Source organism: Nomascus leucogenys, chromosome 19 (assembly GCF_006542625.1).
Source record: "Nomascus leucogenys isolate Asia chromosome 19, Asia_NLE_v1, whole genome shotgun sequence".
In the NCBI taxonomy this organism is placed as follows: Eukaryota; Metazoa; Chordata; class Mammalia; order Primates; family Hylobatidae; genus Nomascus; species Nomascus leucogenys.
This window is the reverse complement of record NC_044399.1, coordinates 40060196-40085764: the sequence shown is the minus strand read 5'-3', so window position 1 is coordinate 40085764 and position 25569 is coordinate 40060196. Positions and strand designations below refer to the sequence as shown.

General features: G+C 41.3%; 1 long non-coding RNA gene across 4 annotated transcripts; it reads left to right on the top strand.

Moving 5' to 3' along the window:
• Positions 1–50: 50 nt before the first annotated feature.
• Positions 51–24574, top strand: LOC115831473. 4 transcript variants are annotated; one of them, XR_004026963.1, is made up of 5 exons: positions 51–90; positions 309–384; positions 4105–4152; positions 11104–11223; positions 16625–17206. It is a non-coding gene; the product is annotated as an uncharacterized LOC115831473 (long non-coding RNA). The 4 variants fall into 4 exon arrangements; XR_004026961.1 differs by lacking the exon at positions 51–90 and having other exon boundaries at positions 212–384; XR_004026962.1 differs by lacking the exons at positions 51–90; positions 11104–11223; positions 16625–17206 and adding an exon at positions 22476–24574 and having other exon boundaries at positions 212–384.
• Positions 24575–25569: the final 995 nt, after the last annotated feature.

Below are 25569 nucleotides of genomic sequence, written 5' to 3'. Positions count from 1 at the left end.
GCAGAGGTATCATCAAGCTCTCTGCAGCCTCCATCTGCTGGGCTCAAGCAGTTCTTCCACCTCAGCCTCCTAAGTAGCTGGGGACTACAGGTGTGTGCCACTGTGCTCAGCTAGTTTTTATTTTTAGTAAAGACAAGGACTCGCTATGTTGCCCAAGCTGTTGTCGAACTTCTGATCTCAAGCAGTCCTCTGGCTTCAGCCTTCCAAAGTGCTGGGATACAGGTGTGAGCCACAGAACTCGGCCTCTCTCTTTTTTTTTTTTTAACACTGCAGGTTTCACATGAATACTTTTCTTATGTTGCTTTCAGAGGTTCAGGACTTCTGCTTTTAAAACCTGCAGCCTACCATGGGAGACCAAAAAAGCATTCCCTATTTCCAACTGCAGTATGTATAAATACATACCACTACAAAATGTGTAGAAAGTGTGATGAGATACATGAATGGCATTTTTATTGTTCATAACATTTTGATGAAAAGCATTTAAAGTTTTAACTTTATAAGGCTTTTCAAAATGTGTTTTTCTGAGATACATTGTTATTTATCCATATCCAGAAAAATTATAAGGATAATACAGAATATAATAATTTCTCTGAGAGCAGGAAGTATCCTCTCATGCTTAATCAGTTTGGGGTCTTTAGTTATAACACAGGGAACTCATAACAGGACCTGGTCAGAGAGCGTCCCAGATCCATTAAAGACTGGATTCGTTGACTTGGAGAAAAGTACATTTCTCGGGGATCAACTAGAATCTGGACTTGCCTAACTCACATTTCATTTTTTTTGGTTTTTTTTCATCTTTTTATAATGTCAACTTTTATTTTAGATGTAGGGGGGTACATGTGCAGTTGAGTTATATGGGTATATTTTGTGATGCTGAGGTTTGAGGTACAAATGATCCTGTCACCCAGGTAGTGAGCATAGGCCAACAGGTGGTTTTTCACCCCTTCCCTCCCCTCTTGCCTCCAGTAGTCCCCTATGTCGGTTCTCATTTCTATGTCCATGTGTACCCACTGCTTAGTTCCCACCGATAAGTGAGAACATGCAGTCTTCGGTTTTCTGTTCCTGTGTATATTCACTATAATGACCTCCAGCTGCATCCATGTTGCTGCAAAAGACATGATTTTCGTTCTTTTTTATGGCTGCATAGTATTCTATGGTGTATATGTACCAATTTTCTTTATCCAGTCCACTAGTGATGAGCATCTAGGTTGATTCTGTGTCTTTGCTGTTGTGAATAGTGCTGTGATGAATATGTGAGTGTATGTGTCTTTCTGGTAGAACAATTTATTTTCATTTGGATGTATACCCAGTCATGGGATTGCTGTTTCAAATGGTAGTTCTGTTTTAACTTCTTTGAGAAGTCTCCAAACTGCTTCACAGTGGCTGAACTAATTTGCATTTCCATCAGTGTAGGCGCATTCTACATTGCACTGGCTTCTACAGTGTTGAAGCATTCTCTTTTTCCCACAGCCTCACCAGCAACTGTTATTTTTTTTTTGACTTTTTGATAATGGCCATTCTGACTTTTGTGAGATTGTAACTCATTGTGGTTTTGATTTGCATTTATCTGATTAGTAATGTTGAGCATTTTTTCATGTTTGTTAACCACTTGTATGTCGTCTTTTGAGAAGTGTCTGTTCATGTCTTTTGGCATTTTTTTAATGTTTTTTTTGTTTGTGTGTGTGTATTTTTGTTTTTGTTTTGAGATGGAGTTTCGCTGTTGTCACCCGGGCTAGAGTGCAATGGTACCATCTCAGTTCACTGCAACCTCCACCTCCCGGGTTCAAGCTATTCTCCTGCCCCAGCCTCCTGAGTAGCTGGGATTACAGGTGCCTGCCACCACGCGTGGCTAATTTTGGTACTTTTAGTAGAGACAGGGTTTCACCATGTTGGCCAGCTTGGTCTCAAATTCCTGACCTCAGGTGATTCACCCATCTCAGCCTCCCAAAGTGCTGGGATTACAGGAGTGAGCCACCACACCTGGCCACGAGTTATTTGGTTTTTGTTTTCTGAATTGTTTTAGTTCCTTATAGATTTTGGACATTAGACCTTTTTCAGATGCATAGTTTGTGAATATTTTCTCCCATTCTGTAGGTTGTCTGTTTACTGTATTGATAGTTCCTTTTGTGGTACAGAAGCTCTTTAGTTTAATTAGGTTCCACTTGTCAATTTTTGTTTTTGTTGCAATTGCTTTTGAGGACTCTTACAGCTTGAAGTCTTATATTTAAATCTTTTTTTTTTTTTTTTTTTTCCCAAAGACAGTGTCTCCCTCTGTTGTCCAGGCTGGAGTACAGTGGTACAATCTTGGCTCAGCATAACCTCCACCTTCCGGGCTCAAGTGATTCTCATGCCTCAGCCTCCCGACCTAGCTGGGATTACAGGCACATGCCACCATGCCTGGCTAATTTTTCTATTTTTAGTAGGGACAGAGTTTCACCATGTTGGCCAGGCTGGTCTTGAACTCCTGACCTTGTGATCCACCCACCTCAGTCTCCCAAAGTGCTGGGATTACAGGCATGAGCCACTGGGCCCGGCAGGATTTTTCTAATTCTGTGAAAAATGATGTTTGTAGTTTGATAGGAATAGCATTGAATCTGTGGATTGCTTTAGGGCAGTATGGCCATTTTAATGATACTGATTCTTCTAGCTCATGAGCTTGGAATGTTTTTCCATTTGTTTGTGTCATCTCTGATTTCTTTCAGTGTGTTTTGTAGTTCTTGTCCAGCTCACATTTTATCTTCATACTTTGAGTAGCCTCCTTCCATGAATGGATCATCCAGTGGCCACACTTAGGTTCTCCTATGAAGATTTTTGTTGTGTTGTACCTCAGAACCACCTCCATATTCTCTAAATAATAATAATGATGGTCATAAATTGAATAGAAGTATTTACTAGATGAGGAGGAAAACACTAAAACAAAACATGAACATAAAATATTTTTAAAAGGAAGGCATACAAACAGACACTATAACAAAATAAGATGACAGAATTAAGGCCTTATGCCACAGCCAGAGTTGAAAAATAAAAAGCAGAAAAGTTTAAAAACAAAGAATTAAAGCCAAGCATAACTTTTATCAAAATAAATGTAAAAGTGATGAAAGAATCTAATTGTTAAGATATCAGATTGTAATATAAAAGATACTAGAAACAAATGCCAATAGAACACTTAAGTACATTTTATATATTCATCCATTAGAATATATAGCTGTCAGAACGATAGAAGAATTACATATGTGTGCAGAAGTTTATGTATCCATATGGAAAACACAGGAAGCTAATAGTACTGTTTTTCTCTGGAGTGGGTGTAAGGGTAGAGACTTAACTCTTTACATCCTTATGGCAGCCTTCGAATACCTTTTAACTCCCAGTTCCCTTACCTGGGGGTGTGTGTCCCAGAATCCTTGAGCCATTAGAAAGTATATTGTAGACATCATACTCTTTACCCTTAATACTACATATGTACTTCATAAGAACAAGCATGCTGTCTTACCCAAGTACAGCTATCAAGTTCAGAAATTTAACATTGACATAATACTTTACAGTCCATATTTCAATTTCATTTGCTGTTTTATTGGTAATTTTTTTCAGCTCCACGATCCAGCCTAGGATCGTATGTTGTATTGCCATAACTCTCTAATCTGGAGCAGTTCCTCAGCTTTGCGTTGTTTTTTGTAATAGTAATATATTTGAAAAATACAGGACAGCTAAAGGATAGAGTATCCTTCGATTTGGGTTTTTCTGATGTTTCCTCATGGTTATATTTGGGTTGTGCAGTGAGGGTTGAAATGCTGTAAGTGATATGTATTGCAGGTATACATCCAGATGCACAGAATGTCCATTTGCCCCTTATTGGTGATGCTAATTTTGATCACTTGGGTAACATGTTGTCCAGTTTCTCCACTGTATCGTTATTTTTTTTCCTTTTGCAATTAGTGGGTAATTTGTGAGGAGAAACTTTGAGACCTTGTTGACAATTCTGCTCCTCATCAAATCTACCCCTCCTAGATTTAGCATCCTTTGACGATTCTTGTCTGAATAAATTTTTACTAGGATGTTTCAAAATTGCGATTGTTCTAACTCCATTATTATTTCTGTATTAATTAGTTGTCATTCTACTGTAAGGAAGAGGTTTCCCTTTATCATCAACTTCGAGTAAGTACTTTTTTCTGAGCCATTTGAATATGCCTTACAAGATGTGATGCCTCTTTACCCCAATTACTTGAGTTTGTAATTCCAAAGAACAAGGGTGTTTTCCTGCATAGCCATAGCACAATTACCAAAATCAGAAAATTAACATTAATACGTTACTATTATCAAATCTTTTTCATATTTTGCTAATTGTTTCAGTAATATGCAAAAAAAAAAAAAAAAAAAAGTCTGATTTGGGATCCAGTCTGGAGTAATACTACATTTAGTTGTCATGTCTGTGGTCTCCTTTATTCTGGAGCATTTCTTCAGCCAGTCTTTCAAAATGCCAAGCAAGGTTGTGGGCCAGTTGTATTTTTTTTTTTTTTTAATTTCAACTTTTATTTTAGACTCAGGGAGTATATGTGCAAGTTTGTTACATGGGTATATTGCGTGATACTGAGGTTTGGGGCACCATTGATCCCGACACCCAGGTAGTGAGCATAGTACCCAGTAGGTAGTTTTCCAACCCTTGCACCTTCCCTCCCTGCCTCCTCTAGTAGTCCCCAGTGTCTATTGTTCCCAACCCATAGACTTTTTATAGAGTAACTCTTCGTCTGGGTTTTTCTGGTATTTCTTGATGATTAGACTGAGCTTATACATTTTTGGCGGGAATACCACAGAAATGGCATTGTTCTTTTCAGTGCACCGTATCATGGTGTCAGTTGTCCCATTACAAGGATGTTAATTTTGATCACTTGTTTTAGGTGATATCTGCTATATTACTCTACTGTAAAGTTTCTAATTTTTTACAGTAAGTTAATAAGCATTTTGTGGGGAAATACTTTCAGATGATAACTGTTTTGTTTCTCAACAAACTTTCACACACTCATTTTAGCATCCAGTGATATTTCTTGGTGGGATTGTTACTGTAGTGTTGCCAAGTGGGGATTCTTCCAATTGTATTATTTCTATGTTTATTCTGTGGCATTCTACTATAAGGAAAATATTCTACTAAAGCCTTGGAATCAGCCATTTCTCCAAAGAGCCTTAGTTTCTTTTAGTGGAGAATGGTTTTTAGAAACCATAATCTGAGCCTCCTGGGTTGTCATTGCTTTTAGGCCCCTTTGACAGAAAGAGCTAGGAAACATATATTAGAAATCACAAGTTTTACTGATATCTCCAGTTACAGTCCAACCCTACAGGGTTCTTCCTTGCCTTTCCCTATTCCTTACTTTTATCTTCTTCCACAAGCAAAACCCTGGCACTCAGCATTATCAGTGTATTTGTTCATTCACAAAACTGTGAATTTTTAAAGTGTTAGGTATGTATGCCTTTTGTAATTAAAAATTATTTTAAGTTTGAAAAAAAAACCTCTGGGTAAGCCCACAGGAGTATTACACACGTGAATGTCATTCATTAATATGTTATTATAGAAAACAGCTTGGGATGTTCTGCACGTGTACTGTTTGCTAGATAAATTAGGCAAATGAGCAAATGGTGCCACTTTTTCAATTCAGCCAACATTTAGTGGACTTCTACATTGTTCTCATCTCTAGCCAGACTGCTGTTATTGGTTCCACAGTTTTTGCTCATAAGCAAGAACTTGATACAGAACCCATCAAATTAAGGCCAGGTGCAGTGGCTCACGCCTTTAATCCCAGCACTTTGGGAGGCTGAGGTGGGTGGATCACCTGGGGTCACGAGTTCAAGACCAGCCTGGCTAACATGGTGAAACCCCGTCTCTACTAAAAATACAAAATTAACTGGGTGTGGTGGCGCACACCTGTAATGTCACCTACTCGGGAGACTGAGGCAGGAGAATCGCTTGAATCCAGGAGGTGGAGGTTGCAATGAGCCCAGATAGCGCCACTGCACTCCAGCCTGGGTGATAGAGTGAGACTCTGTCACAAAAAAAAAAACAAAACAAAAACATCAAATTAATGTGGAAGTGTAAAAATAAGATTGACAACAGAAACAAGGAAAATATTTTGAAAGAATAGTAACGAAAGGGAGAAAAGCCAAGTGTAGTGGCTTACGCCTGTAATCCCAGCACTTTGGGAGGCTGAGGCGAGGGGATCATTTGAGCCCAAGAGTTGAAGACCAGTCTGGGCAAGATGGTGAGACCCCATCTCTACAGAAAATTAAAAAGTTAGCTGGGTACAGTGGCATGCGCCTGTTGTCCCAGCTATTCTGAAGGTTGAGGTGGAGGAGTTCCCTTGAGCCTAGGAATTCAAGGTGGCAGTAAGCTATGATCATGCCATTCCACTCCAGCCTGGGTGACAAAGTGAGACCCCTTCTCTTTAGAAAAAAAAAAGAAGAAGAAGAAGAAGAAGGAGACCAATTCAAAAGCAATGATTTAAGAAAAAAAGAAACTGGACTAAGGCACTGGGAGAATGGAAGTCAAGGGATGGATTTGAAAGACCTAATAATTAAAGATTTGACAGGACTCAGTTACTAAATGTGGGAGGAAGGAGAAGGTCTTTCTTAAATCATTGGGTCTCATTTAGATTGGTAATAGTAGGTTTCTCCACCAGATGGCAATGATGCTCTTTTCTTAGTTTTTAATTTGCCACGCTAAGAGATTCACAATTACAGCAATTTAAAGTTCAAATAGATAGACTTAAGTTTCTAACAACTGCCAGAGAAACTTGCTAAACAACAATAAAAAGCCTGAAAAAAAAAATAGGTGTATAAACACATATGTGCATATACATATGGAAATATATATATAATTTTAAAGCATGAGTATGATTAAACTATCAAGAGGTAATGATTATCTTCTGAGGCTAGAAAAAAAAGGGAAAGTACAAATTCAAAAAAAGTACTAATGCTTGTCCTAGGAATACCCGCCATTCCCTCAGGGTCTAAAGCCTATGCTTTAAAGGGCATCGTATGCATGGAGGAAAAAGTCCAGGACTTGAGCAAGTTGAGGAGGTTAGATCAGAGATATGTGCCCAAAGCATGGAGCCCTGAAAAGCAGCAGTTTTAATGTGTTCACTAGAATAGCCCCTCACATATGCTGAGAAAGACAGTGGGAATACTTTTGTATCTTGGCCTTAGCCCCGGGAAGAGTGGGAAAGAAAAAACTTGGAAACCTCTCCAAAAAGTTAAGCACAAAGATCCAATGATAGAAAATATGACAAATAGGCCAGGCATGGTGGTTCATGCCAGTAATTCTAGCACTTTGGGAAGCCCAAGCAGGAGGATTGTTTCAGCCCAGGAGTTCAAGACCAGCCTGGGTAACATGAGACCCTGTCTCTGCAAAAAAATTTTTTTAATTAGCCAGATGTAGTGGTGTGCACCTGTAGTCCCAGCTACTCAGGAGGCTAAGATGAGAGGATTGCTTGAGCTCAAGATGTTGAGGCTGCAGTGAGCCATGGTCACACCACGGCACTCCAGCCTGGGCAACAGAGTAAGACCCTGCCTCAAAAAAAAAAAAAAAGCCAAGTGCAGTGGCTCATGCCTATGGTGGCACACACCTGTAGTTCCAGCTACTGGGGCGGCTGAGGTGGGAGGATCACTTGTGCCCAGGAGGTGGAGGTTGCAGTGAGCCATGATCACACCACTGCACTGCAGCCTAGGCAACAGAGTGAGACTCTGTCTCAAAAATATATATATTGAGGTAAGATAGCTCCTAACAGTCTCTTTGTGATCTTTGTTGCATCTATATTTGAAAAAATAGAAGACATGGATAGTTTCCTTAAAAAAACAATAATTGAAACACCAGAATGAAGTGGTTTTATAGGCAAGTTATACCAAAGTTCTAATAACAGCTAATTCCAAACTTGCACAACTTTTTCAAACAATGAAAAAATGAGAATACTCCCAACTCACTTAAAAAGCTAATTACCAAAACCAAGCAAGTATTATAAAGAAAGGAAAATGACAGGCCGGGCACAGTGGCTCATTGCCTGTAATCCCAGCATTTTGGGAGGCCAAGGCAGGTGGATCACCTGAGATCAGGAGTTTGAGACCAGCCTGGCCAACATGGCGAAACCCCATCTCTACTAAAAATATAAAAATTAGCCGGGTGTGGTGGCACGCACCTGTAATCCCAGCTACTTGGGAGGCTGAGGCAGAACTGCTTGAACTCGGTAGTGGAGGTTGCAGTGAGCCGAGATTGCACCACTTAACTCCAGCCTTGGCGAAAGAGTGAAATTCCGTCTCAAAAAAAAAAATAAAATGACAGGTAATTATCACTCATTAGCAAAAACATTAGAAAAAAATATGAAATAGAAATTGAGACATGAACAATAGAAGGAAAAGTTCTGATATAGACCCAAAGTTCCAGAAGAACTTATTCTCTCTATGTTTATATATATTTAAAATTTTTCTTTTTCTCTTTTTTTTTTTTTTTTTTTTGAGACGGAGTCTCGCTCTGTCGCCCAGGCTGGAGTGCAGTGGCGCAATCTCGGCTCACTGCAAGCTCCGCCTCCCAGGTTTACGCCATTCTCCTGCCTCAGCCTCTCCGAGTAGCTGGGACTACAGGCGCCCGCCACCACGCCCGGCTCATTTTTTTTGTATTTTTAGTAGAGACGGGGTTTCACTGTGGTCTCGATCTCCTGACCTCGTGATCCGCCCACCTCGGCCTCCCAAAGTGCTGGGATTATAAGCGTGAGCCACCGCGCCCGGCCTCTTTTTCTCTTTTGAGATGGAATCTCGCTCTGTCACCCAGGCTGGAGTGCAGTGGTGTGATCTCGGCTCACTGCAACCTCCGCCTCCCAGGTTCAAGCTATTCTCCTGCCTCAGCCTCCCAAGTAGCTGGGACTACAGGCGCCTGCCACCATGCCCAGCTAATCTTTGTATTTTTAGTAGAGACGGAGTTTCACCATGTTGGCCAGGCTGGTCTTGAACTCCTGACCTTGTGATCCACCCGCCTCGGCCCCCCAAAGTGTTGGGATTACAGGCGTGAGCCACCATGCCCGGCCTAAAATTTTTTGTAACACACCTGCTCTACCACATGTCAAAGCATATTTTAAAGCTGAAATATTAAGACGATATGCACCAACACAAAAACAGACCAGGAGTAGATAACTGCATATATGTGAAAGTGATATATGATACAGGTAGTATTGTAGATCACTGGGGAAATTCGTCAGTAAATTCAAACTGGATTCCTATCTCTTAATCATACATGCACACAAAAAAAATCACACCCAGGACTTAGATGTAAAAGACAAAACCTTTAGAGAACAAATATGAATGAGGTTCCATGTTTCAAAATTAATTTAACTTTTTTGTGGTTTTCAACTTTGTTTTTGCTTCCACATCATTCACTTGAAAAACCAACTTCCTTCAGTAACATTCATTCAACGTCATTTTTGATGAGATTAATATTTGCCAGACACTTTCAAACACCAAGGATACAGTAGTGAGCAAGACAAGCTCTCTGCCCTCACAGAGCTTAGACTGAGGTGGTGACTATGCAAAGGTACACAGTAACCAAGTAAACAAGATGTTTACAGAGTGTGAAAAGTGACAGAGTGAGTGAGGAGTGTGGTCATAGTAGGCCTCTCTAAAGCAGAGACATTAGAGTTGACACTTAAAAGATCAGACAGAATTGAACATTTCAAGAGGGAAGGGTATGCATAAGAACAGAGGGAGAAATGTCTTTATGGGGAGATGTGAAGTGTGTGTTTTGTGCCTTGAAAACTTCCTTGGGTCTTGTAACACCCACTGCATTTTTCAAGTCCTTTCTTACTGCCTGCTCCCACCTCTGCTGAGATAACTGATATAGCCTACTTCATATTATTGTTTTTTACTGCCACCAAATCTGTCAATCATATGTTTAATATTTTCTGCAATTTTTATATATAAATTAGCATGAAAGTTTTAACGTAAAAGCTTAGGAGCAAGCACAAACCTATCTGTGCCAAAAGAGGGCAAAACAAAATAAAAGTTCCTAAGAGAAGATAAGCTACACAAAGTCATAGTTTCAGCTTCAGCGTTTTGGAAAGTATACAAGAACACCCTTCTAGAAAGTCAGCAGGCAGAGTAACGAATGAATATTGGGGAGCATAGCACTTGCTATGGTGTAGGCATGTGGCCAGCCTGTACCATAGACCATGTACTGACCATGACTGGTCATGTACCATGGACCATGTACAGCAGCAGGAATTTGGCTTCTAAACTGAGTCTTGATTACGCCCAGCCCTCAGGAATGGGTCAGAGAAAACATGTCTGTAGGATGACATGAGTATCTTCAGCTGATCCAAGCTGTAAGGTGTGGCAGAGGACACATGAATTTTACCAGGACATGATCTAGGCAAGCCAAATACAGATAAACTTGGTCAGGTTCAGATTTTAAAAATGGAAAAGGATAATGGCAGCAAGCATGTTGGTGATGATAGCCCCAAGTGTACTTGTCTCTTAAGACTCACTCTAGTATGAACTGATTATATCCACATCTGGTGCACAGCTGTCACCTTTGGATTTCCCTACACCTCTCTTCCGTGTTGAATGTCCCGTGTCTTTATCACTATGTCTTTCTTTTTCTTAGTTTCCTTAGGTTTGTTTGTTTGTTTTGAGGCAGGGTCTTGTTCTGTAGCCCAGGCTGGAGTGCAGTGGTGCAATCACGGCTCACTGCAGCCTTGACTTCCCTGGGCTCAAGCATTCCTCCTGCCTCGGCCTCCCAAGTAGCTGGAACAACAGACATGTGCCACCACACTCGAGTAATTTTTTTTATTTTTTCGTAGAGACAGGGTCTCGCTATGTTGCCCAGTACAGTCTTGAACTCCTGGGCTCAAGTGATCCTCCCACCTCAGCTTCCCAAACACTCCATTGTTTTCCTGGAGCACATCCTCCAGTACATTCCTGATCAAAGATACATGGAAGGTAAAATTTTGAGACCTTGGATTTCTAGAATTTGTCTTTATTCTACTCTCATGTTTAATCAATAGTTTGGTAAGGTATCAAATTCAAATTAAAAAGCATTTGCCTTCAGAATGTTGAAGGCACTGCTCTATTATCTTTTAGATCCCAGTGTCGCTGTTGAAAGAAGCCGTTGTGATTTCAGATCCTTTATTGCTCCCACCCCGCTGGAAACTTGTAGTGTCTTTCATTCATCCTCAGTATTTCATGATGACTTGCTTTAGGGTGAGTCTATTTTCGTCCAATATACTGGATACTCAATAGGCCCTTTTAGTCTAGACACCAATGTCCTTTAAGAAAATTTTCTCAAAGTAGTATGTGACTATTTTCTCCCCTTCAAATTTTCTGTTCTGTTTCCAAAACTGCTTTTATTCAGATGTCACACAAGTTTTCATCTTTTCTCTACCATTCCCCTTGTGTGCATCTGTGTTTGCAGTTTCCTCTACTTTATGGGAGATTTCCTCACTTTATCTTGTCACATGTCTATAGTGTTTCATTTCTTCTATCTTGTGTATTTATAATTTCTAAGGTTTTGCTGTTATTATTCTATGATTTTTTAGAGTATTCTTGTTCCATGGGTATACTAGCTTCTCTTCTGCCTATGAGTATACTGACAGTTTCTTTTTTAATTGAGCTGTATGGCCCAGCATATGATTTATCTTGGCGAATGTTCCATATGCTTGAAAAAAATACAACAATCTTGCTCTTGTTGATCGGTGTTCTAGAAATGTCAATAGGTCAAATTAGTTAATGCTGTTATTTAGTTCTATGGCTTTGCTGATTTTTTTTTTCCACTTGTTCTATCAATTACTGAGACAGGCGGATTAAGTCTTCAACTATAGTAGATTTTTCTATTTCTCCTTGCAGTTCTTTTAGTTTTCATTTCATGTATTTTGAGGGTCTTTTTAAAAATGTGTACACATTTAAGATTTTTATGCCCTCTTTATGAATTAATCCTTTATCATTATTAAAATCCCTCATTATCCCTGGTAATATTTTTTGTACTGAAGTCTACTTTGTCTGACATTAATATAACCATTCTGGCTTTCTTATAATTAGTGTTTTTATGACATATATTTTTACATGATTTTACTTTTAATCTATCTATGCCTTTATGATTGAAGTGGGTTTCTTGTATACAGCATATATTTGGGTATTATTTTTTATCCAGTCTGACTTTTAGAAAAAATTCAGCCTGTCTGTGAAGTGTTTAGATTATTTTCATTTAGTGTAAGTATTCAATGGTTAGGTTGAAATCTAATAACTTGCTACTTATTTATTTGTCCTACCTGTTGTTTGTGCCTGTTTTCCTTTTTGTGCTTTCTTTTGGGTTGAGTGCTTTTTTTTTTTTTTTTTAGATGGCGTCTCACTCTATTGCCCAGGCTGGAGTGCAGTGGCATGATCTCAGCTCACTATGAACTCTGCCTCCTGGGTTCAAGTGATTCTCCTGTGTCAGCCTCCCAAGTAGCTGGAATTACAGGCATGTGCCACCAAGCCCAGCTAATTTTTTTTGTATTTTTAGTAGAGACAGGGTTTCACCATGTTGGCCAGGCTGGTCTTGAACTCCTGACCTCGTGATCCGCCCGCCTCGGCCTCGCAAAGTGCTGGAATTACAGACGTGAGCCACCATGCCCAGCCTAATCTGTTTTTCTTGACTCAGTAAGATTAACAACATCTGCTTGGGTATGGAATGTGTCTTCAGGACTCATCCCTCAGGAGTCACAGTCCTGTGCAGCCTGCTATTCAGTATCAGAAAATACTTTCCAAATATCCCAGTTTTCTAGCTGCTTAGGGCAAGAAGGTAAATCTGGTCCCTCACAGTCAGTCATGGCTATAAGTGGAAATCGATTATAGTTTTTTAAAGTTTTCATCTTCCTGTAGAGTCTCTATTATTCCAAGTTGCTGTGTTCTGTTTGTTTAGATCTCTGTTTGTTGTTAGAGGTTTTCCTCAGGTATCTGGTCATTTGTTGTCTGCTCTCTTTTTCAGGTCTTACTCTCTCACCCAGGCTGGAGTGCAATGGCACACTCATGGCTCACTGCAGCCTCAACTTCCCCATCTCAGGTGATCCTCCCACCTCAGCCTCCCAAGTAGCTGGGATTACAGGTGCATGCCACCATGTCCAGCTAATTTTTTTATTTTTGTAGAGATGGGATTTCGCCATGTTGCCCAGGCTGGTCTCAAACTCCTGGGCTCAAGCAGTCTGCCCACCTTGGCCTCCCAAAGTGGGGATTACAAGCGTGAGCCACTGCACCTGGCATCTTGCTCACTCTTAATAGAGTGGGAGGACCATTGGGTTGTTTGAAAACTGCTTATATTGGGGGTCCAGTTGACCATGAGTTTAATGTAAGGCAGAGTTTATCAACAGTGACACTAATGACACTAATGATATTTTGGACTGGATAATTCTTTGTTGTGGGAGGCATTTGTTGTGCATTATAGGATGTTTAGCAGCATCCTTGGCGTCTATCAACTAGATGCCAGTAGCACACCTCCACCTCCAACCCCCAGTTTTGTGGCAATCAAAAATGTCTTCGGGCCAGGTGCAGTGGCTCACACCTGTAATCCCAAGACTTTGGGAGGCCGAGGCAGGCAGATCACCTGAGATCAGGAGTTCAAGACCTGCCTGGCCCACATGGTAAAACCCCATCTCTACCAAAAATACAAAAATTAGTCGGGTGTGGTGGCATGTACCTATAGTCTCAGGTACTCAGGAGGCTGAGGCAGGAGAATTGCTTGAACCTGGGAGGCAAAGGTTACAGTGAGCCGAGATCATACCACTGCATTCTAGCCTGGGCAACAGAGTGAGACTCCGTCTCAAAAAAAAAAAAAAAAAAAAAAAAAAAAGTGTCCAGACATTGCCATATTCCAGTTTCCAGTTGAGAAACACTAATATAAGAGTATCTATCTAGGATGTTTGTGAGGAGACTCTTGGAGTCGTTGTGTTTAGGTGTTTCATATTGAGATAGTCATATTCTCCAGAAAATAGCCCTGTCATTTACCTTGCCTGAAGGATAAAGTGCAGGAAGAGAGCAGGGAGCCCGAGTAGTCAATACACATACCTTCACTTATTCTCCCTACTTTAAGTACTTCATGCCCACCCTCAACTGTGCCTGGTGTTCCTTCACCCAGAAACCATCTGTTTACCCCCCTCTGGAACCTAAACCTGTAGACATCGGCCAACGTGTGGGAGAAGCAATCAACCAGTGATATAAAGTGGGGGAAAGGAGAAATTCAGGAATTCACCTGACTCTCAAACAACCTTCATTCAACCAGTCTTCCTTAATCCAACATCCCAGTTCACCCCACTTCTAGAGGTCTCATCAACTCTTGAGCATTTTGACAATTCTGGAGTGCATATTGAATTTGTTCTTATATTTACTTAATGTCCTAGGTTTTTCAAGCCTGCCACCCTCCAAAATTTGGCTCCTTTGATATCTTTTTTCACATCGTTATCCTTAGGGTTTATGCTAGCCCCGCACCCCCCCCACAAACATTTTATATAGTTTTAGTGGGAACACTTGGGAGGGATAAAAATTAAATGTGTTTTGGCTGAGCGCTGTGGTTCACACCTGTAATCTCAACACTTTGGGAGGCTGAAGCGGGCAGATCACTTTAGGTCAGGAGTTCGAGACCAGCCTGGCCAACATGGTGAAACCCCATCTCTACTAAAAATACAAAATTAATGAGACATGATGTTTCATGCCTGTAGTCCCAGCTACTCGGGAGGCTGAGGCAGGAGAATTGCTTGAACCTGGGAGACAAAGGTTGCAGTGAGCTGAAATCGTGCCACTGCACTCCAGCCTGAGCAACAGAAAGAGACTCTGTCTCAAAAAAATTTAAAAAAATAGGCCAGGCACAGTGGCTCACGCCTGTAGTCCCAGCACTTTGGGAGGCTGAAGCAGGCAGATCACTTGAGGTCAGGAGTTTGAAAGAAGTGTGACCGACATGGTGAAACCCTGTCTCTACTAAAAATACATAAATTAGCCGGGCGTGGTGGCGCACGCCGGTAATCCCAGCTACTCAGGAGGCTGAGGCAGGAGAATCACTTGAACCCAGGGGGCAGAGATTTCAGTGAGCCAAGATCGCACCACTGCACTCCAGCCTGGGCAACAGAGTGAGAGTCTGTCTCAAATAAATAAATTAAATAAATAAATAAATAAATAAATAAATAAATAAAATAAAGGGTGTAGGCATATATCAGTTCTAAAAAAAAAAAAAAAGTCTATTTCATTCTCTTTTTCCAGAAGTGTCAATTTCATATGCTTTTGAGACTTTTGTCACATTTCCAATGGTTGCCAGACATTGACCATTATTTTGGAATGCAGGTTGTCAGGTGGAAGGTGATAGATATAACCTTCCTTCATTTTCTTCCCATCCTTCCTAATGTGTGGCCTATAGATAATATTACAATTAGACTTTGACACAGAAAGGAGATACTCCAATTAGTAGAAGAAGTAGTGGGGACAAAAACAAGCAAAGGCATGGAGGTGGGAATAGAGAGCAAGATATAACAGAGGATATGGTACATTAACCTGATTGAAGTTGAAGTTCCTGTTGAAGGGTCATGGGAGATATGAATATAATAAATAGATTAGGTGGGACCAGATTACAACACCTAAAATACTGAATTGAATAACTCAGATTGGATCCAGGAAATAATAGGAAAGTACTATAGACTTTTGTTGTTGTTTGTTTTTTTAGCTGGAGCCTTGCTCTGTTGCCAGGCTGGAGCGCAGTGGCATGATCTCAGCTCACTGCAACTTCCACCTCCCAGGTTCAAGCAATTCTCCTGCCTCAGCCTCCCGAGTATCTGGGACTACAGGTGCACCCCACCAGCTAATTTTTGTATTTTTAGAAGAGACAGGGTTTCACCATGTTAGCCAGGATAGTCTCAATCTCTTGACCTCATGATCTGCCTGCCTCGGCCTCCCAAAGTGCTGGGATTACAGGCATAAGCCACTGCGCCCAGCCAGAATTTTCATCTGAGAAATAATCTGATGAAAGTAGGTTTAATCTAATAGCTCTGACAACAGATGGACAAGAGTAGGGAGAGAGTAGAGTCAAAGGAATTTTATAGGAGACTATGGGTGAAATCCAGATAGGAGTGATAAGGTACTAGGCCATAGTGGACGAGGTGGGCATGGAAAGGACAGATCAAAAAGTCATGGATGGCAGGTGGAGTGTTTTGGGCCTATAATCCCAGCACTTTGGGAGGCTGAGGCAGGAGGATTGCTTGAGCTCAGGAGTTTGAGGCCAGCCTGGGCTACATAGGGAGACTCCATTTATACAAAAAATTAGAAAATTAGCCCACCATGGTGGCATGCTCCTGTGGTCCCAGCTACCCAGGCGGCTGAGGTGAGAGGATTGCTTGAGCACAGGAGGTTAAGGCTGCAGTGAGCCATGATTGCACCATTGCACTCCAGCCTGGGTGACAGTGCAAGACTCTGTCTCAGGGAAAAAAAAGAAAAAGAAAAAGTCCTTGATAGCCAGGCCTGGTGGTTCATGCCTGCAATTCCAGCACTTTAGGAAGCCAAGGTAGGAGGATCACTTGAGCCCAAGAATTCAAGACCAGCCTGGGCAACATAGTGAAACCTAATCTTTATTGTTTGTTTGTTTGTTTTAAAGGCACTGACAAGGAAATTTTTATTGGATTTGTTACCTCCAGCCAATACAGAAGTTAAATAGATGTCAGCCAAGCCTATGGAAGCTTGTGTTGGATGACAAATCTAAAAAACATGAAATAAAATGTTTCATGGCATGTTCCTGTGGCAACTAACCAATGTTAGATGTGGCAAGAATTGTGCCCAGTAGAGCATCACATGATTCTGGAGTGCATATTGGAAAGTCAGTTATTCATTACTGAGAGAGGCCCACTCAAGGCAACTCAAGAAAAGAGAAAGAGAAGCTTTTGTAAATCCACAGAGTGATCTTTCTGGAATGTAAGGATTCCTGAATAGGAACAACTGGCCTTCTTGGATTATAGAACTGGAAACTACTGGGGAACCAGCCCTCAATATTTCAACGTAGGTTCTTTTCTATTTTCCCTGAGTGTCAGCTGGTCTGAGAAATAAAGAGAAAGTACAAAGGGAGAAATTTTACATCTGGGCCTCCGGGAGTGCCATCACATTTTGGTAGGACCGTGATGGCGACCTCAAGCCACAAAACCAGCAAGTTTTTATTAGGGATTTTAGAAGGGGAGGGAGTGTATGAATAGGGAGTGGGTCACAGAGATCACATGCTTCAAAAGGCAATAAAAGATCACAAGGCAAATGGCAGAGCAAGATCACAAGGCCAGGGCAAAATTAGAATTACTGACGAGGTTCCATGTCCCACTGGGCACGCATTGTCATTGATAAACATCTTAACAGGAAACCGGGTTCAAGAGCAGACAACCAGTCTGACTAGAATTCGCCAGGCTGGAATTCCCTAATCCTAGCAAGCCTGAGAGCACTGCAGGAGACCAGGGTGTATTTCATCCCTTATCTTCAACTGCATAAGACAGACACTCCCAGAGTGGCTATTTTAGAGACCTGCCCCTGGGAATACATTCCTTTCCCAGGGTTATTCCTTGCTGGGAAAAGAATTCAGCGGTATTTCTCCTATTGGCTTTCTGCAAGAAGAGAAATATGACTCTGTTCTGCCCAGCCTCACAGGCAGTCAGACCTTATGGTTATCTCCCTTGTTCCCTGAAAATCGCTGTTATCCTGTTCTTTTTTAAGATGCCCAGATTTCATATTATTCAAATGTACATGTTTTAGAAACAATTTGTGCAGTTAACGGAATCATCACAGGGTCCTGAGGCGACATACATCCTCAGCTTATGAAGATGATGGGATTAAGAGATTAAAGTAAAGACAGGTATAGGAAATTATAAGAGTATTGATTGGGGAAGTGATAAATGTCCATGAAATCTTCATAATTTATGTTCAGAGATTGCAGTAAAGACAGGCATAACCAATTATAAAAGTATTAATTTGGGGAACTAATAAATGTCCATGAAATCTTAACAATTTATGTTCTGCTGTGGCTTCAGCTGGTCCCTCCGTTCGGGGTCCCTGACTTCCCGCAACAGGAAACACTTTCATAATATTGCTTGTGCTTTTTCATTGAACACATCTTGTACAAGGCCCCCTAGAGGCTATTCCAGGCCTTGAGGCCACATGACCCTTCTGGCTGCCTCTCTGCCTGCATTTTCCCCCTTGCTTTCAGTTCAAATGACTGAAAGAGAACTAGGGCCCAGCTCCACTTTTCAAGACAGGGTGCAAGTTACACATAACTGAGTGGCCAACTATGGCAGGGATAGGTTGTGGGGAGTGGCGGGGTGGGGGGCTTACAAAGCAATGTTTATTCAGCAGGGTCTGTGCATATGGCAGGAAAATGTACCCACCCAGCCCCAAATGAAACATTTGCTTAGTTAGAAAGGAAACTGGAACTTTTTCGTGTACAACCTTAACTTTTGAAATTGGTATCAGGTACAGAATCCCCATGTTACCTCACAAAGCCACAGTCCAGGTGAAAGTATGAAAAGACTGTAGGATTGGCTTACTGTGGTTATTCCTGTGGTTTATACCTCAAACTAACAATTCTCCCTGAATCCCACATCAAGTCTGCTGCCTGCTGAGTCATCTGGCCTCTTTGACAGCACCCATCAGTCTTTATACAGGCTTCCTTATATAACATTTATAAAGAAAGGGGCCGGGCACGGTGGCTCACGCCTGTAATCCCAGCACTTTGGGAGGCCAAGGTGGGTGGATCATGAGGTCAGGAGATTGAGACCATCCTGGCTAACATGGTGAAACCCCGTCTCTACTACAAATACAAAAAAATTAGCAGGGCGTGGTGGCGGGTGCCTGTAGTCCCAGCTACTCAGGAGGCTGAGGCAGGAGAATGGTGTGAACACAGGAGGCGGAGCTTGCAGTGAGCCGAGATTGCGCCACTGCACTCCAGTCTGGGAGACAGAGCAAGACTCCATCTCAAAAAAAAAGAAAGAAAGAAAGAAAGAAAGGGCGCAGTTTGCAGGCCAGTGGACTAATGCACCCTCACCATATAGCCCCACAAAAATTGGTCTGCCATGGAGCTCTAAAGAACTCCTAATTTCTCCAAAAGGACCACCTTTCTACACCTATGCAATTGTTCAAGATCAAAGGTCAGCCAACTGTGGTCCACAGGCCAGTTGCATATTTATGCACAGAAAGTTTTATTGGAACATAGCCATAGCCATTTATTCACATAGTGTGTATGGCTGCTTTTGTGTACAATGGCAGAGTTGCAAAGCCTAAAATATTTACTGCTTGGCCCTTCAAGAAAAAGTTTCCTGACCCCTGTTTTAGTTAGTTCTGGAATGATCAGCATGTGTGGAAAATCCTCGGGTTGATGCAGAAGCTTAGTGGCTGCACAGTAGTGATACATTGTTTTCTCCGGCTATTTTATTGTTTCTTAATTTCTTAATCACTTTGTGGATTAAATTCAGGGCCAGAAGTCACTCAGACATCTCTAAGGATTGTCTTATTGGCATAAGCTAAAGCACGTATTATTCTACATTCATGGATTAAAATATTAAGTAATTTGATCTAGATGATTGTTTACAGTTTAACGCAAATGCACTTAGTCTGTTCTGATTATTTACTCAAGGATTATATTTTCTTACTACATTCACTCAAGAATAATAGTATGTAATCATTTCCTGTGGGATCTGCAATGTTGGGGCCTTCCTTCAAATTCAGTTCTCTGATTTGTTTCCATGACATGGAGTTGGCCTTTAGGTTATATGATTGAGGTTCCTCAAACAGGATGTTAATTTTCCACCCTTCGTGGCAGGAGAAATATAGTCTAATCTCACGATTTAGTGAGCCAAAGAGCTGTCTCTCTTTTCACACTATCCTTCTTTTATAAAATAAATGTTAGTTTTGTTTCTTTGTGCATCTTTTGGAACAAACTTGTATTTTCAAAGTGCTCACCCTATACTCAGGTGAGCCTACTCTCAAAGGCAGCCCATTTGGAACAAATGAGCTTTAGCCAAGAGTTTAATGATAAAAATACATTGCTTGCAAAAGCTCTAATTTAGCACTCTGGTGCCTCCTACATGGTTTTGCCAACAAACTCATCTTTGCCTGAAATATAGGCTCTTCGAAGGCAGCTGCCACTCTCTCTTCAAGATGCGAGGGGGAAGAGAGTTTGAGGCTTTTCATTGTGAAGGACCCTCCACCCCCGTGTTCCTCCTACAGGCTCCTGATTCACACAGCACAAGTTGAGAAACAGGGAAATGGAATCTTCTTGCCCAGGCATGCAGCAGCTAGCTCCTTTGAATCAGAAAAATGTGTGTTCATAATCACCAAGTTTGAAATGCAGAGCCATCACTGCTGCTGGAAATTTGAGGCTGGTTCAGAGCCAGACCAGCTGCTCCTGGGGCCCTCTTCTACTTAAGAGGCAGTCTAGCCTGTGGCCTAGCCTGTTCAAGGTTGCTCTGTCCCCAGAGCCCTGGTACTCCCTCTGTCAAGTTTCCACTTACTCCTTTCTGGCCTATCCAGGAACCCTTCTCTGAGTTCTCAAGGACTGGCTAGGTGTCCTGCCTCACAGTCACCTACAAGCTGCATTTTCTCCATCATAACTTTGAAATTGCTACTTTGCCTATCTTTGCATGGGCTCTTCCTCCAACTACACTGAGAGCCTTAAATCCAGAAACCATGTATTTTTTTTTTTCGAAGAGACTCTTAGATGAATTTGCCAGGACCAAAATAGAGTTCCTTGTTCCCTGTATATAGCCCACTATAGAAATTCAGTGGTTTTTGAATGAAAGGATAAATGAGTGAATGAAGGGACTTCGGATCTGGCTGGGACAGAGACTGTGGAGCTAGAAACTTAGGTTGCTTTCCCTTTCTTCCCTTCCCATCCCTCGTCTTCCAATACCCAAGTCTGACAGGCTGTGAAGCACCTCTATATACAACTGATGGAGCTTTAATTGTTCACCCAATCTTTAGAAAAGATCCTTTTAATTCAGCACTGTGCCCGAAGTCCAGGCACTTAGCTCTGGATGTCCGACTGCAGAAAATACCAAGAGCCAGTAGAAAAACTGCACCAATGCTGGGAGTCCTATTTTAATTATTCTAGAAAAATTCACTTTTTGCACAGCGTTTGGTTTCATTTGGGGCTGACCTCCTTTCTTGCAGGCCCTAGATTCGTGAAATCTGTATTAATCAGCAGAATAATATTAGCCAATTCCTTACCCTTGTTTTTCCTTCTCCTCATTTGGACAGCTAGCCTGGTTTGTACTCCTTGTCTCAGAGATGAGATGTGATAATAAGAGGCAGAGAAATAAAAGTATGTTCCTGGCTTTTGGATTCAGAAGTTGCCCTATGGGAAGGAAAAAACAAGCAAATGTGGCATAGATAAAATATTTGGAAGAAAAGATTATAAGAGTAGAAAAGAGTTCTTATTCTTAGAGGGGGGAAGTGAATTCATGGGAAGGAACAGAGGGCAGAGATGTTTCTGGATCTTGTGTGCTACTTCACCCTGGGAAGTTGACACAATTGCAGATGTTTTTGTGAGACATGGGAGCAGAAAAGACACGTTCTTTGCATCCTTAGAGGAGCCCCAGAGAAGAAATGGGTGCATAATGGGTCCCCACTGAAGAGAATGTAGGCAGATGTGCAAAGTTTTCCATGCCCCAGTGAGAAAGAAGTATGTCTCTTCATGCCCAAGAGCACATCAGAGAAATGGAGAGTGCTCTTGAATCCGATGGAGAGTGCTCCTGAATCCAAAAGGTCACACAGTCAGAGTGAAGAATGTCTCAATAAATACCTGTGTGGAAGAATGATCTTGAGGACCACATCCCTCACTCTCTCTCCTTCCCCTCCCTTTCTGCACATCTTGCATCAAAGAAGCCCCCTCCCAGAAACTAGATACAACTCCAGGGGAAGGCGAGGTTGAAATCCACAAGTTCACTGAGATAAAGTTTCTGACAATGCAAAGAAAGGGAGGCTTGAAATCAAAATTAGGTTCTATTTCTTACATAAATGTCTGGACTAGAATTGTGTCCACTGTTCACATCTTACTTATATTCAGGGATGACATATCTCATGGAAGAACAGGGCTCAACTAGCCACTTAACTGTCTTCCTAACAAATGTTAAGGTTCTAGAAACCAAATTGTGGGTATACTATCCAACATATGCCGTGAAAGCAGAGCCAATCCTGGGGGAAAGCTTCTCCTCTAATGGTAAGGTGTCCATATTCTCTGCCTCAAGAACCAAGACAAGTGATCTGACAAGTGTGAAGACTGCATTTCAACATGAAAAAGATTTTTCTTAAACTCAAGCATGATATTAGCTCTACCTTGAATATCAGTTACGAAAATTCATAACAAGCTGAGGTATCTTCACTAACATTGCAAATTAATTTCTTGTGTTCATCACAATGACATTTATGCATATTTGAAAAGTAATCCATATGGATGAGCATATTTTTCATTCACTCTACAGAAGGAACATGCACGCTGGTTTGCAGATCCCTTGCAGTGACTCTACAGCTCCCAGGAATCTGAGGTTCACAAGGTGAAACCTACCAAGCCAAACAATTTAAAATTGCTTTTGTTTTGAAAATCCAATAAGTATGATGGCAATGTCTTGCAGAAATTCCTCTTTTAGTATTCCAGTCTGTGGACTCTGGCAGAAGTAATAGTCTGCTGCAAACAGATCACTCTTTTTTGTTTGCAAAGTCTTCATACCAGCTGAATCACAGCTTGCTTTTCACTTTTCGTAACACCTTGCAACATCGCAAAATATTTGCTGGAGTTTGTGAAGGGCGGCTGCAGAATTAGTAAACTGAAAGGAGGCCTTCCTTTACTCCCACCCCTGTCAGCACCTTCTGTTCTAGCAGACCGAAAGGCAGCTTGAGAACTCTGATTGCTTCTCCAGATTATGACAATTCTTGGCACCACCGCCCGGGGCAAGAATGGAAGCAAAGGAAACATTATGGAGTTTTGCAGGTGCCAGTACATAATATTGTCACTGTACAAAATTGAATTTATAAATGACTTCATGAAGGTGAGTTGCTATGGTAACCGGCCTTCTCAACTTTTATATCTGGAAGTAAGGATCATATGGCCACTTCCATTTGGGACCATGTATTCTGGGTTTAATGAATAACTACCCATCCTCTAACTTCTAGTTAACTAGGCTCATGGGATGCTAGACCAGGAAGCAACATTAGCAACCATCTCCTTCCACCTCCTTCATTCATAGATGGGAACTGAGACACAGAGAAGTGGCGCTACACAGCTAACGTGTCAGCCCTGAGCCTATGGTTTCTCACTTAGTTTTCTTTTTTTCAAAATGAGTGATTTTTGCAAGCCAGTTTACTTATATATTGTTATTTTTAAACATTTTAGATTGAGAGGATCCATATGCATATTTGTTACATTGTGTGCTGATGGGGATTGGGCTTTATGTTAGTCAGCGTTCTCCAGAGGAATGTTTTCTTGCTTAGTTTTCTAGTACTATTTTCTTTCTGCCACACTGAGTTTCTGAAGGGATGCACCCAGCTTCCACGAGTGGATAAGAGAGATGGAACCACAGTTAGACATAGGGCCACCGTCACTTCTTACTGAGATGTTAAAACAAGTCCTGTCCACGTGCTGGTGTGTGAAGTGTCTAATTTTCTTTATCAGAGTTATTACAAATTCCACATGACAACAACTTTCATTGATTCAAAATGATGTATGCGGGGACAGTGTGGGGAGGTGGGGAATGACCTGAGGAAATGTGATCTAGTATTGTGGTTCCGTAGTCTACCATACATAGATTAGCAATCTGCAAAGAATTAGACTGTACCCGAATTATAGTGAACATAACGTAAACTTCCTTTAGTCACTCAAAAAAATATATCTTTGGTTTTTTAAAGCCTAGTTTCTTGAACAATAATTGCTGTTTCATAAATACATGAAAAGGTGCTTTGGATAAGAGCTTTCCTTCCAGTTAAGAAATCACCAGGTCACAGAAGATTTAGCTATTAGGAGTTTCCATAGATTCTTGGAGTGAAGAATGGCAGAAGCTTAGAGTATTTAGTACATCTTCTAAAAGCAAATCAAAATGCAAAATTAAAACTAAACAATGAAATTAGAGTGTTCGTTCATTCTAAAGAGATATGAATACAAACACTGGATCCTCAACAGTCTTTAAACATCGCAGATCACCTGGATATCTTGTTAAAATGCAGATTCTGGTTCAGGAGGTCAGGGAAGAGACCCAAGATTCTGCATTGCTAACAAGCTGTCGGGTGGTATCAGTGCCGCTTGTCCTTGGTCTATACCTTGAGTAGAAAGGGACTAGTTAACTTGCTGTCTCCTTGAATGTGTTTTCTGTGAGGGTCGGCCCTGACCACCCCAGTCACAGGAATCTTTCTGGCCTCCGGATTCCTAGTGCTCATATTGTATATATCGTCCACAAAGTACTTAGGTACTGCTGTATATTGGTATGTCCCATATGTGCATGTCTTCTGTCCCCAACCAGATTGTAAGCCCATCTGTGTTTGCTCAGCCCTGTGTGTGCAATAGAGGTGCTGAATGAAGAACTATCGATGATTGATTGATACGTTAAAGATTATTTCCTCCTTCCTCAGAATGCTACACTTCGCTCATCAATGGAGCTCAAGACGTAAAAGTCTGGTTTAAGAGACATTGAATCTATTCTGCCTTTTATTTTCCCTTTCTTATAAGTTGACTTTTAAGAAATCAATGACTGTGTGGAGAGTTCTAATTGGGTATGTAATAAAGTAACCAACTGTGGGGGTGGGAAGGGGGCCCTATCGCACCAGGAAGCATGTTTATTGGTTGCATTAGACCACTAAAGTGGAAGCACTGAGATATTCCAGAAAGAACACAGGCTTGGGGGCCAACAGATCTGGGTTCAGAGCTTTACTGCATCACCTACAAGTTGTGTCTCTTTAGAAAATTTACTTAAAATTACTGGGAATTTATTTCATCATCTGTACAATGGGCTACTTCTTTCTGTGATTGTTGTAAGAATTGTAGTAACTGGTAAATTGCCTAGCATGGTGCTCAGTATGAGATGTTACACTCTCAGCAGAATCACTTCCAAGTCAAATTGGAAATTGAGTGTTAGCCACCCATCACTCTGGTTTGAGAAAGCTGATGGGATAATTTACATGCATGGCATTAGCGCCATCTAGTGGTGTGTTACTGCCTACGCTTCTTCACAGAATTCTGTCTTCTTCCGGTACCTTTGAATGGCCACTTAATTTATTCATTTTATTCAACAAGCATTTATTGAATGCCTGTTGTGTGCCAGACACTGGTTTGGCAGCTGAAGCTACAACAGTGAACAAGATAGACATGGTCCCTGCCTTTAGGGAGTTTGTGGTCAGGTGGGAAGATAGAAATAAAATAATTACTGAAATAAAATTTGAATTCAACTTATGAAAAGCACTATGAAAGAGTACAGTAGCCTGTGAGTTTATAATAAGGCTTCCCTAGGGAAGTGACATTAAAGGTAAGAAGCATAGAATCCAGCCAGGAGACCACATCAGGCATGTATCAGCCGCCCAGCGGCACCTCCC